General features: G+C 38.6%; 1 protein-coding gene across 9 annotated transcripts in view; it reads right to left on the bottom strand.

The window, feature by feature from the left end:
- Positions 1-14,352, bottom strand: part of ACACA (acetyl-CoA carboxylase alpha) — a 255,219-nt gene that overhangs the window by 203,553 nt on the left and 37,314 nt on the right. The window contains exon 1 of one of the 9 annotated variants that reach the window (XM_081029228.1): positions 11,665-11,968. The exons of 7 other annotated variants lie outside the window; for them this stretch is intronic. The gene's annotated coding sequence lies outside the window, so the exon portion shown is untranslated. Of the gene's footprint in view, positions 1-11,664; positions 11,969-14,352 lie in introns of those variants that run through there. One more of the 9 variants, XM_081029232.1, reaches the window with a different exon arrangement.

The following is a 14,352-nucleotide window of genomic DNA, read 5'->3' as shown; positions in this document are numbered from 1 at the left end:
ATGACTTATGAGAAACACTAGATCTGAATGGTTGCAGGAGTTTGAAGTCATTTCCTTCAAGAGCCAGCTGGAGACTTTGGGGGAATTTTTTGTTTCTTTTGTAAAACAGGAGCATATTTCTTTAGGGTATAGTAATCAGAGAAAATAACATGGTATAACTGTCTGTCCTAATCCTCACTTCTCAATCCAGGGTAAGACTATTTTTCAAGGGTGAAGTTGGTACAAGCTTCTGCATCTTTTAAGGAATCATTAAAGAAGTCTTGCCAAACTTCTGGATAAAGATGGTGAGTTGAATACATATCCACATTGCTCCTGCCTGAAATCCCACTAGAACAAAGAAAGTGAAGCTAAAGAAAAAACTTTTAAAGGCATAATCCACAAAAAGATCCCCCCACCAAAAAAACGTCAGTGGAGACAACAATAAGATAATTTACTTGGAAAGCAGTTGGAAGAGTGATAAATGACTATTCAGGCCCAAGAAAACTGAATTATACGCCATCTGTGCTAAACTTAGAATCAATACAATTTATATTACAATCTCCAAAATGTTCAGGAAATAGAAGTGAAAGGTGGAACTAAAATAAAGAGGATTGGTTGAAATTCTGTTGCAGAAGCTTTAGATCCTTAGATTCTCTTCCCAACTAGTAAAGCAAGGTGCCTGCTATTCTACTATCCTGAAAAAACCTGAAGATTTGTTCTCTGGAGAGAGTTAAACAGAGGATCTCTGGAATGGGGGATACAAGCAACAGTAAAGGGGAGGGCACCATATTGAAAATGGAGAGATTAAGTAAACATACTGAGTAAGACCTCCATTAGTTCTTCAATCTCCCTGTTAAATTTAAGTTGACAATTAAGGATTACTAAATATCTGAGGGAAAACCTCCAACATGAAAGAACTTTTTAAAAAAAGAAAAACCCACTACCTATAGAAAAAAAATGGCAACTTTAAGAGCTTATGCAGAACAAGAAAACATTAAAAATGGGAAGTGAGGGAGCAACCTCACTTCTGTGGTGTTCTTCCCCAAAAACCTGTGAACAATAGTATAATCCTGAGGAAACAACAGACAAATTTGAATTAAGGGACAAATTAAGTCTCAACACATTATAAAGAATAGATATCATACAAAGTATCTTCTTTGACCACAAAGCGAAATCAACAACAGAAGTGGAAAAAATTGTGAAAATTAAACAACACATTGTTAAACAATCAATAGATCAAAGAAGAAATCACAAGACAAATTAGAAGGTATTTAGACAAGTGAAAATGAAAACTCAACCAAAACTTATGAGATGCGGTGAAAGTGAAGCTAAGGGGAAAATTTATAGCTATACACACTTACGGTGAAAAACAAAGATTTGTTTCAAACCAAGAAAATAACTTTACAACTTAAGGAACAAAGAAAAGAAAAGCAAACTAAACTCAAAGCTAGCAGAAGGAAGGAAATAATAAACAGAGCAGAGATAAAATGAAACAGAGAACAGAAAAACCATAGAGAAAATCAATGAAACCCAAAGTTGGTTTTGTGAAAAGACAAGCAAAATAGACAAACCTTTATTAGAAGAACTATGAAAAAAAAGATAGAAGACGCTAATTACTAAAATCACAAGGGAAAGTGGGGACGTTACTACTGATTCTACAGCAAGGAAAAAGATTATAAGAGAGTACAATCAATAATTGTACACCAACAAATTGAATAACTAGATGAAATAGACAAAACGTATCAGGACTAAATCACAAAGAAATAGAAAACTTGAATACAGCAATAAATAATGAGATTGAATCAAATAAAAAATTTCACGCAAAGAATAGCCCTGAACCTGATGGCTTCACTGGTAAATTGTACCAAACATTTAAAGAAGAACTAGTATCAATTCTTCTCAACCTTTTCCAAAATATTGAAATAAGGGAACACTTCCTAACTCATTCTATGACTCTATCATTACTCTGATACCAAAGACAGCCAAAGACCCTACAAAAAAGGAAAACTAAAGACTAATATCCTTTATGAACACTGATGCATTAAAAGGGTTGTATGTTATGACCACCTGGGATGAAAGGATGTAAGCGTTACACTGGATTCCTAGACTGCAAAGGTGGGTCAATATATGAAATCTGATTAGTGTAATACACCACATGAAGAGAATGAAGGGAAAAAACTCACATGATCATCTCAATTGAGTCAGAAAAAGCATCTGACAAAATTCAACACACTTTCATGATAAAAAACAATCAACAAACTAGGAATAGAAGGAAACTTCCTCACATAATTAAGATCATACATTAAAAATAAATAAATAAACCAAAGCACAGCAAACATTGTACTTAATGGTAGAAGACCGAAAGCTTTCTTCTAAGATTAGAAATAAGGCAAGGATGTCCACTTTCAGAACTTCTATTTAACATAGTATTAGAAATTCTAGTCAGAGCAATTACGGTAGGTAACAGAAAAATAAATAAATAAAAGGCATTCAATTTGGAAAGGAGTGAAATTATCTCTCTTTGCAGATGATATGATCTTATTATATAGAAAACAATAAAGATTTTACCATAGAAAAGAAAAAAAAACTGTTAGAACTAATAAATTCAGCAAAGTTGCAGGCTACAAAGTCAACACACAAAGATCAGTTGCATTTCTATACACTAACAATGAACAATATGTAAAGAAAATTACAAGAACAATTGCATTTACAATAGTGTCAAAAAGAATAAAATACTTAGGAATTAACCAAGGAAGTGAAAGACTTGCACAATGAAAACCATAAAACATTCCTGAAAGAAATGAAAAACATAAATAAATGAAAACATGTTCATGGATTGAAAGATTTAATGCTGTTAAAATGTCAGTATTACCCAAAGTGATCTACAAATTCAATGCAATCCCTATCAAAATCCCAATGACTTTTTTTGCAGAAATAGAAAAATCCATCCTAATACTCAGATGGAATCTCAAGACCCCAAATAGCCAAAAAAATCTTGAAAAAGAACAAAACTGGAGGATTTGCACTTCCTGATTTCAAAAGTTACTACAAAGCCACAGTAATCAAAACAGTGTGGTACTGGGGGCCCACCCGGTGGCTCAGGCGGTTAGAGCTCCATGCTCCTAACTCCAAAGGCTACCGGTTCGATTCCCACATGGGCCAGTGGGCTCTTAACCACAAGGTTGCTGATTCAACTCCTCGAGTCCCACAAGGGATGGTGGGCAGCGCCCCCTGCAACTAAGATTGAACACGGCACCTTGAGCTGAGCTGCGCCCTGAATGGCTCAGTTGGTTGGAGCGCATCCTCTCAACCACAAGGTTGCCAGTTCAATTCCTTGACTCCCACAAGGGATGGTGGGCATTGCCTCCTGCATCTAAAATTGAACATGGAACCTTGAGCTGAGCTCCTGGAGGCTCAGTTGGTTGGAGCGCATCCTCTCAACCACAAGGTTGCCAGTTCGACTCCCGCAAGGGATGATGGGCTGTGCCCCCTGCAACTAGAAAACGGCAACTGGGCTTGGAGCTGAGCTGCGCCCTCCACAACTAAGACTGAAAGTTCAACAACTTGAAGCTGAATGGCACCCTCCACAACTAAGATTGAAAGGACAACAACTTGACTTGGAAAAAAGTCCTGGAAGTACACACTGTTCCCCAATAAAGTCCTATACCTCTTCCCCAATAAAATCTTTGAAAACAAAAAACCAAAAACAAAAACAGTGTGGTACTGGAATAAAGACAAACATATAAACCAATGAAATAGAAGAGAGCCTAGAAACAACCCTTGAATACATGGTCAAATGATATTTGACAGGCTGCTAAGACCATTTAATGGAGAAAGGACAGGCTTTTCAACAAATGGTGCTGGGAAAATGAATCTCCACATGCAAACAAATGAAGTTAGACACCTATCTTATACAATACATAAAAATTAACTCAATATGGATCAAGGACCTAAGTGTTGACACATAAAACAATAAAACTCTTAGAAGAAAACATAGGACAGAAGTTTCATTACATCAGATATGGCAAAGATTTCTTGGATATGACACCAAAAGCACAGGTTACAAAAAAAAAGACATACTGGACTTCTTGGAAATTAAAAAAAAAACAACTGCTCATCAAGACACTATCAACAGAGTAAAAATGCACCCTAAAGAATGGGAAAAAATATCTGCAAATCATACGAGGGCATATCCAGAATATCTAGAGAACTCCTAAAACTCAACAAAAATACCCAATTCAAAAATGGGCAAAGGACTTGAATAGACATTTCTCCAAAGAAGATGTATGAATGGCCCATAAAAACATCAATATGCTCAACACCACTAATCATTAGGGAAATGTAAATCAAAACTACAATGAGATACTACCCTACAGTCCTTAGGATGGCGACTATCAAAGAAACAGAAAACAAGTGTTTGTGAGGACGTGGAGAAATTGGAACCCTTTGCCACTGTTGGTGGGAATGTAAACTGGTAGAGCTGCTATGGAAAAAAGTATAGTGGGGCTTCAAAAAATTAAAAATAGAATTACCATATGATCCAGTAATTGTACTTCTGGGTATATTCCCAAAAGAACTGAACGCAAGGTCTCAAACAGATATCTATACATCTGTGTTCATAGTGGTGTTATTCACAACCGTTAAACGTGCAAAAAACCCAAGTATGCACTGATGGATAAATGGATAAGCAAAATGTAGTGTATACCCCGACACACACTGGAATGTTATGCAGCCTTAAAAATGGAAGGAAATTCTGCAATAGCTACAATGGGGATGAACCCTGAGGACATTATGCTAAGTGAAATAAGTCACAAAAAGACAAACGTTGTACGATTCCACTTATATTAGGTACATAGAGGAGTCAAAATCAGCGACAAGTAGAACAGTGGTTGCTTGTGGTTAAGTGAGGAAAAAATGGGGAGTTATTGTTTAATGGTTGTTTTACAAGATAAAAAAAGTTCTGCAGATATAGATGGTAGTGATAGTTGCATAACATTATAAACGTATTTAATACTGAACTGTACATTTATAAATGGTTAAAATGATAAATTTTATATGTATTTTACCACAATAAGAAAAATGGAAAAAAAAATCACCTCACAGGTTACAGATTAATTACAAAGGGGAATTGGTATTTTTACAATGAAGACACACAGTGTGAATCATCTTAACTAAGTGTTCAAACTAAAAATCACCAATATTAGGACAAACTGACATTAGTTGCCTGCTGATGTGACATAGTTAAGTATGTGATACTATGTCTGTTGCATTTTTGACAAAAATGGTTAACTTCAATCTAATAATGATAAAACAATCAGACAAATCCAGATTGTAGAACCTTTTACAAGACAACTAACCTGTACTCTAAAAACAGCAATGAAAGATAAATGCCATGAAAGACAAAAAAGGGTAGGGTGATTGTTCTACATTAAGTAAACTAAATACACTTGAGAATTAAGTGTAATAAATGATTCTTTTTTCTTTTTTTCTTTTTTTTGGTGCAAAGAAAAGCAGGTTTATTCCAAAATGCCAGCATTAAGGGAAGCCAGTGGACTCCCTGTCCTACAGACTAGCTTCTTTCTCTTAATACCACCACAGGTTTTATAGGCACACAAGGAGGAGCAGAGCAAAGGAAGGAGAAATTGCCCAGGCAACTCCAGGAAAAAGCACTTCCTAGAAGTTGGCCTGTCCCAGGGTCAGGAGTGAATCCCATTCAGATACCAAAACCCCTCCCAAGTGACAGGGCCAGGCATGCACCTGGGCCCAAAGTAAACAGAACCATTGAAACTGGTATGCATAGTAAATATATAGCAACTAGAGTTATTAAGGTTTGGCAGGAGGGGAATGAAGCAAAAAAATTTTGTTTCAAAAAGTCCCAAGCCAAATCTCAGTCAAATCAAATTACATCAGAGGTTTAAATTTCAAAAATAGAAGATATAAGGTCACCGTAATAAATGATTCTTGACTGGATAACGAATTAAAAAATAATCAGTTATAAAGGATATTATTGGGACAAGTGCAGGAACTTAAAATGGACTATATGTTAGATACTGTATGAGTGTTAAATTTGGGGGATCTAGAATGTCAAGTGATTAAAAAGGAATGTCCTAGTTCTCTGAAGAAAATGCAGGAATAGGGGTGAAGTGTCACGAGGTCTGCAATTTTCTTTGAAATTATTCAGAAAAGAATTATATATATGTACACATATATTCATATGTATATGTCTATACATATGAGAGATAATGCAATTGTGGCAAAATGTTTAAAATTGGTGAATCTAGGTCAAAGGTACAGTAGTATTTATTTCACTTCTTTGTAAGCTTAAAATTTTTCAAAATAAAAAGTTTGAAAAAAATATTTACCTCCCATGCACACTTTCTATGATGCCACTGGAGGATATTCTCCACCAAAATGAGGAGATAAACCAATAACAGCAAAAACATGGGAAATTATTTCTCTAAACAGAAAAATAATTAAGAGAATTATTAATTATTCTCTCTTAAAAATTAAGAGAATCCCCAGGATGATAGTGAAGATTAAGCCCAGGCTGACAGCTATGTAACAGATGCAGAGGGCAAACAATTTAGATTGGAACCAGTCTTAAAGAGTCTGGGAGAACTTTTACAGAAGACCAAAATTAATAGAATAACTGACCATCTCAACGTTCTGAGAGATTTGGAAAACTGGTGAAGAGTGAGGTTAAATAAATGACAAGTTTTCTATTTCAATGAATAGGAAACTAAGCAAACAAAAATCAAGACTATATTAACTCTAAGGAAAGAGGTGTTCAAAAAAGAAATCATGGCATATTATGCAACTAGATTCTATATAGCATTTACAGATTCATAATTATGTAAAGACTGAATATTGACATAACCGAAGTTACAATACAACTCGGCCAGATAGTTGGTTGCACCCATGGGAAAGTCAGTCACCCATGGGAACAGTGCGGGTAAGGAAAGGAAAGAGAGACAAATCCTCACCTTCCACAGTAGGACATCAAAAGGAAAAGTCAAGACAGGAAAACGAGTATATTATTTACAGACAAAAGGGTATAATAACAAATATATCCGCTAAAATAAATGAAAGTGGGGAGGGGCTAAGGACTACTGTTTTACTATAACAAACTGTGTGGAACAAGAGGACTTTTAAAACTATGTGCATGTATAACTGTGATGAAAATAAAAAGTAAAAAGTTCATCTCGCAACATTAAGTGAAGAAACCAAAGGTGTCAAATGATGTGTTAAGTATGTATAATCTGGATAAAAAATTGGCAGAGTGGGCAGAGAATACATGAGCATTTACTTAAAAATGAATAAAATTTGATAACTATTAAAAAATCAATAACTTTACATTTAAATTAATATATCTGATCTTTACTATCAAGAAATTATAATAAGAAATTAATAACACTGCTTAAAATTTTTCTGGTGAAGGGAACTGCATGGCTGCAAGACAAAAGTCAGGGCGAACAATGTACCTGTATATGCTTTTGTACACTTAAAATTTTAAACTAAGTAGATGTGTTACTTATGTATTGGCAACTGAAGATTTTAAATAAGTTTTAATAAAAAGTTTTACCCAATTAATTCTATGCCATTCTGATCCCTTATCTCAGATCTGCCTGAGCATTTAAGTAGACAACTGGCACGTCATTCATTTATTTATTAATATGTGTAATTGACTCTGTTATCTCTTCAATGAAGCTGGAGAAAGTTATTTTTTCTTCCAATTGTTTTAGTTCTACCCCCCAACACTTCACAATGCTATGTAAAGACTAGGCTTTTGCAGGTTGAGTGTTTCATAGGAATTCTAATGACCATTTGAGTTACGAAACTAGTAGACAGGAACCATGGGTTTACTTCAACAGGAACATTTCGAGGCTTCCAGGTAAAAAGCCATTTTGTGAATTCAAAAAGCTTTGGGATTGTGAATCAATTCCCCCTCATAATCTTATTTCATAGGACAGCATTTAGAAAAAGTTGGAGCCATGATTCAGGTGTGTCAGCTGCCTTCCAAAGAGTCTCAAGGATAAGAATAATTTCTTCCTTGAAGAAATATTGCTTGGTGTTGTGTTTTTTGTGGGGTTTGTTTTTTTTTTTTTTGCTCCCAAATTTTCTAGATGTGTTAAGGAATTGTACTTTATTTTACCTGACAGAAAAGTGAAGCTGGAGATTTATAGGTTAAAGCAGAAATTCATAATCCTCTTGGAATTATAACATCTTTTGTGATTTTAAGGAGAGTTTTAGATTGAAAATAATGAAGTACTCTCAAAAATTAGCTGCCTCATGATGTGTTAGATCAGATGATGAACTACCTATAGCTGGAAGTTTTCAACAGGCGTATCAGATAAAATATTATCATATTAAGTGGAAAATTGGAGTATCAAATTCCTAAGGTATATTCCAATACTAAAAGTTCTACTAAATTCTTGGATTTTATAAATCAAATTAAAGAGAAATTAAACAGCTTGCCTTGTCAGGGTCAGGAATACCACTAAATGTTGACACACAAAACACAAATAACACAACTATCTATCTTCGTGGTGCCAATCTACCGATATTACTATTATTAAACTTAAAAACTAATCAAGCTTCTATCAACCTACTATTTGCCCCAACTTGCCATGTGTGTAAATATATATATATATATATATATATATATATATATATATATATACACATATATACGAACTATATATGTGTATATATAACAACCTTTATATATATATATATATATATATATATATATATATATGAACCAACTTATATAACTAAGGACAGATTTGTCTACAAAAACAGAAGGTAATTTTTAGGAACTTCATTGATGAGTGTACTCACTATTTCTATCATACGAGATAGCCAAATATTCATAAACAAAACCTTACAATTCCTGAAAAAGATTCTCCAAAACTGAGTCTGCTTTTCAAATTTCACTCCATGAATTCATTCAGAATTTTCAAACTTTGTTTTATTATTTCAAACATGAAAATCATTTATACAAGCTCATTCTCTCCAGGGTGCAATTTCAATTCCTGTTGTCACGTGATGACAAACAGTACTGTGGTTTCTTACTGAAACCATGCTGAAAGGATGGTATGAGCCTAAGTCCCAAATAACATCATTGAAAGGTCGAACCAATTCGGGCCACCAACCTTTGTAAGGCACTTCACATCCCTTATTGAAACCACTTTTCACTTGCTTCCTTAAATATCCTGAGACTAGCTAACTTTATAGTAGCTTGAATAAATAACAAATTGGGAAGAGAACTATATCATTTGAGCATGTATACTAAGATTGACTGGTTGAACTCATTAGAACCTATGTCCTATCAATCAGATTCATATTCCTGTGAAAGTGCAATGTCCTTATGACACTATTTGTCAGTTTCCTATCTAATAACATCTTCACATAATCCATTAGATTCAAGCAGTGAATACTCACTTAATTGTAAAACTAATGAAACAAACAAAAACCAGTTAAGCAGTAATCTGTTAAAGTGGAAGTTCAATGAATATTTCCTTTAAAAATGTCAGTCACCTCAACAGTTAAAGAAATTTGGGGGGGCCAATGAGTTTTTAGTGTTCATTCACTTTTTTATAATCTTATTGTTTTAAGGGTCTGGAAAGATGCTTGATGTACACTTCCTGTCATTATTAATCTTTCACATGTTAGATAATGATATAACAATCTTTTTCCCCCCAAATTGTGAAAATACTACTCCAATTAGAAAAACTAATTGTACTATAATACCAATGTATTATTCCAACAATTTTTATTTGAATTTACTTCTTCAACCAAGACTATTAGGATATTATATATCAAAAGAAACTTTTTTAAAGAAAGAAAACCACTAGCCCCAGACCTGTTAAACCAGCATGACAGGTAAAAAACATTCTCCAAGTCGTTGACTGAAAAGGAATTAGAATTTCACATTGAAAAGGAAATAGAACTTTACATAACGATCTACATTTGAACCTTTTTCACAGCCCTTTTGAGAGGTCAGTACCAGATGAGAGACCTCTGAGGCTAGCTTTCTTTCTCAATGCCAGTTCTTTGACATAACCTCGTCATTATCTGAACTACAAGTTCATTAAACCAAATGCCACCATTTCCCAACCTTTCCTCCTATTTTAAAAATAAATGTACTTGGTGGATGTATGTCTATTCTGCACTGGTAAATTCAAAACAAAATCTGCAAAACAAATAAACACAGGCAGCTTTATAAGTGAATCCTTTGCCTTTGACATCTTTCATCTGCCCGCTTTACAATGTTTGTTAATTATTCTTGGATTCACAACAGTCCTCCAGTTACTAGAAATGAGGAAACTGAGGCAGAAGAAGCAGTAAGAGACTTGCTACTTTTGAACAAGCAACACCCACCCACCTGCAGCTGCTGTTCCTTCTACACTAGACCACAATGCTTTCCTTAAAGCATTGTCAAATAGGCAGCCTTGTCAAATAGGCAGCCTTGAAATCCATCTCATCAGACATCCAAGGCATTCCCACTAAAAAGTAGGAGACAAGTCAGAGAATTCCTACCACCCAGGAAGAAGATACCATGTAACCAAAGTAGTAAGCATGCTTCTCAATCTGCACTATGGGACTGGGAAAAAAAAAGAAAAGAAAGCGAGATTAAAGGGACCAACTTCTGAGACTGAGGACCAGGCTTTTAAGTTTATCCCATACATTGGGAACTTACTGAAACACTGCTTAAGTATAAATGGGATCAATCAGGAAGTCCTAAGGTCTTTTGATTTCAGTCTTAAACCTCAAAAACAAAAATATCTGAAATTAAAGTATTTCCCCTACTGGAGTGGCTATAGTCTTATATGCTTCTATAAAACCCACAAGGCCTACATGCAATCCCTGATATTTAGAGCTGATTCCAAGTGTCCACGAGTGTCCACTTTCCCGTGTCCAAATCCAAAAATAATGTTGGCGCTGACCTGAGCAGGACCTTGACGCACATTTCCCTCTGAAATCAGCCTCACATTACCTTCCGACGTCCTATCTCCAATACCTTCCCTTTATCTGTATGGCAAACGGGTAGGAGAGAGTAAAAACAGGCACATGCATTTACTACTACGTCCCTTACAGAAAACATCATAAAACGCTGGGAGCAGGACCTGGCAAGGAACAACTCGCCTGGCCCTGGCTCCCACCACGGTACAGAGACACAGCGAGAGCAAAAGATGCCCGGGTCTCTGCACTCCACCCCTCACTCAGCAAGAGAGAGAGACTTTCAATGCAACTGGACCCAACCCTCAACATCCCCCTCCCACGTGGGTCTTCAACCTCTCCCGAGCGCAGGGTTGCACTGGAGAAAGGGTCAGACAAGGAATCTGACCACGCTGAGGCTGGCGCGGGAGAGGTGGAGGGGCGAGCTCCAGGCAGACATCCCAGCCCCTTCCTAGAGGCCCTGGGCTGCACGCCTCCCAGTTCTGGGGTCTGATCGTCCACCTCCAGAGACCCCCAGGTCCCTCCACATCTCCCCAGAAGGGAATGCGAGGCCCAGGAGCTGCAGGGAGGGTTGGGCTGTCTGGCACCGGGTCGGGACGATCTGGAGCCCCGGCCGCGTGCGAGCGGAAGATGGGAGGCGCCTCCCTGCTGCTGCCGGCCCTACACCGGGCCCCATCTTATCCAGAACCCAGATCACAGACTCTGGGGTAGTCTTCACCTCACCTCCCGGCGGCGACGTCTGCTGTCCCAGGCCTCCGGAGCCCCTGTGCGGAGGCGGTGCTGGCGGGGAGTAAAAGCCCGCAGCTCGGGCGATGGCTGACAGGCACTGAGCACCAGGCCCGCCCGGCACACGGGAAGGGGGCGGGGCTTCCCGGGAGCCGGCCCGCCCCCGCCCCGCCCCTGCCTCCCACCTCAGCGGGTAAGCCTCATGAGGTGACTACGTCGGGGGTTACTCCAGGCCGTTCACCTCCGACCCGGCTCCGGGCAGCGGCGCTGTCTGGCCGGCAGAGTGGCAAGGGGTCGGGGCCGAGGGCCGGGCGACAGCCAATGGGAGGGCGGCGTGGGGCGGGGCGACGTGAGGCGATGCTTATGGTCTGAGCGCCGCTCTGCCATTCGGGGCCCAGCGGCAAGAGGGCGGGCGGGTCCCGGCCAGCTTTGGCACCCCGGGGCTGGCCTTCGCCGCCTTTTCTGCTGCAGGCGGATGTAGTGCAGGCCCGTAGGCTCCCCCTCCTGGCGGACCTGTGAGTGGGGGAAACTTCCCTGCGTGCACCTCGGATCTGGGAGAGAGGCGCGGGCCAGCCTGTGTGTAGCGCGGGAAGGGAGCCCGGAACCGAGGAGGACTGAGAAGGATAGATAGTAGGTGCGGTCCTCCTGAGGACCTTTTCGTGTTCAGTCCTACAGTGTTTCCCCGAAAATAAGACCTAGCCGGACCATCAGCTCCAATGCGTCTTTTGGAGCAAAAATTAATGTAAGACCCGGTTACATTATATCATAATTATATTATATTACACCCAGTCTTATATTGTGTAAGATCCGGTCTTAAAATAAGACCGGGTCTTATATTAATTTTTGCTCCAAAAGACGCATTAGAGTAGATGGTCTGTCTAGGTCTTATTTTCCGGGAAACACGGTAGTAACACCCTAAAGAGGTGGATACTGCAGCCTGTGAATGGCCCAGGATCACACAGGCTGGTTTCCAAGTTAGTGCGGGCCAACTAACCCCTATTCTGGAACAGCATAACCAGCCTCCCTTGGCTTCCAATGCAGACCCAAACTAGCCTGCCTACCTCAAAGGAGTCTAAGGTGCTGGATCGTGGAGCATTGAGGGGCAGCCCCAGTAAAGAAAGCTTAGTAAGAAGGACATTGTGCCAAAGGACAACAGTCTTTTCTGCCTGCCCTGAGCAGAAATAGGTATCCTAAATTCCTGAGTTCTTGGATTGAAGCGTGCCTCCCAACTGCCGCTGTGGTTATACCAAGCCTTTGAGAAGCCAATGAATTTCTCTAGTTTTGCCACTTATTTCATAGCAAGACTTTAATGATGGCTGTGTGATGAAAATTATTAGGAACTTGTGGACGAAAAAGGAGCCACATACTAAACCTGACAAGCGTAGGGGAGGTGCACAGCGGCCCTACAGACTCAGAGACCAAAATAAACCACATAGGATGCTCTGAATAGAAAAATTCCTAACTAAAAGTGATTCTGGCGGATAGTCCTTGGCCTGTAGCTTTCTTGACAACGGTTAATTTTTACCTTAAGTGAGCCTGTCTATTGGATTTAGTCTTCTCTCTTCCTCCTCCTCCTTCTCTCTCTCCTACACCCCTACTGCAGCTCCCTACTGACCTAGGGAACACTCAATAGAAAACCAGGATAGACTAGGAAGAAAAAAAAACAAAACCCAGAAATTCTGGCAGCTCCCTTTGGAGAAAAGCGGGTCTCAGGCAGTGGGAACCAGCAATTGTATACAAACAGAAGTAAGGAATGTACTAAAGATTCCCTCAACCCTCTCCAAGACCCTGATGAATTCGCAAAGAAATTTGAATTGTTAGAACATATATGATCCTGGCTATTCTGACCTATTCCAATTAATGCATGTACTGGTTTCTGAGAGCAAAGCAACACAATTATTAAATAAGGTTTGCTACGGCAAACTTCTGTAGAAGAATCTGCTTTTATTGTAAATAGTCAGGTCACCTTAAGAAGGATAGTAGAAAATTGAAATGGGCTTTAGAGAAAGAAAAGAAACAGAAGCAAGCATAGGGCTGCTCCAAGGACTATGATACTTTAGGAGAAATTGAAATGATCATAAAAGTGGAAACTACTACGGCCTTTGTAGACATGGGTTACTTTATCTGTCCTGAACACCACCCAACTAAGTTGCCCTCTCCCTTGGAGTAAAGCTTCTGTACGAATGGTAGGGACATCTAATCAACCAATCTTTGCTTTTAAATCAGCACCTATTCCCCTCCAGCTAGGAAAGTTTATGGGGCAACATATATTTTTACTAGTCAAATCTGCGCCAAGTCACCCATTAGGGTGAGACTTTCTTGAAACCAATGACACCCACATATCCTTCTCCCAGAAGGGTAAAATGTATTTAGAACTAAACGAATCAGATACTGAACCAATTGGGAAAATAATGATTTTAAAAGAACCTACACGAAAGGAAACTAATCTTAAGACTGACTAAACATTTGTTACAAGACATTTCAATGCAACTTTGGGTCTTTTCCAGTACAGATATTGGCAAGATTAAGTCAGCCCCTGACATTAAAATAACTACTGACAATACATTGCATCTACCTAGTTTTTGCCAATATCCTTTAAGGCCTGATGCACTAGCTGGAATTAGCCCATTACACAAGATTATTTTTTTTTAAAAAAGGGGGTCTTATAATTCCATGTACAAGCCC

This window comes from Rhinolophus hipposideros, assembly GCF_964194185.1.
Source record: "Rhinolophus hipposideros genome assembly, chromosome: 20".
Classification (NCBI taxonomy): domain Eukaryota; kingdom Metazoa; phylum Chordata; class Mammalia; order Chiroptera; family Rhinolophidae; genus Rhinolophus; species Rhinolophus hipposideros.
The sequence above is the reverse complement of the archived record's forward strand: the minus strand, read 5'-3'. Positions and strand labels throughout refer to the sequence as shown.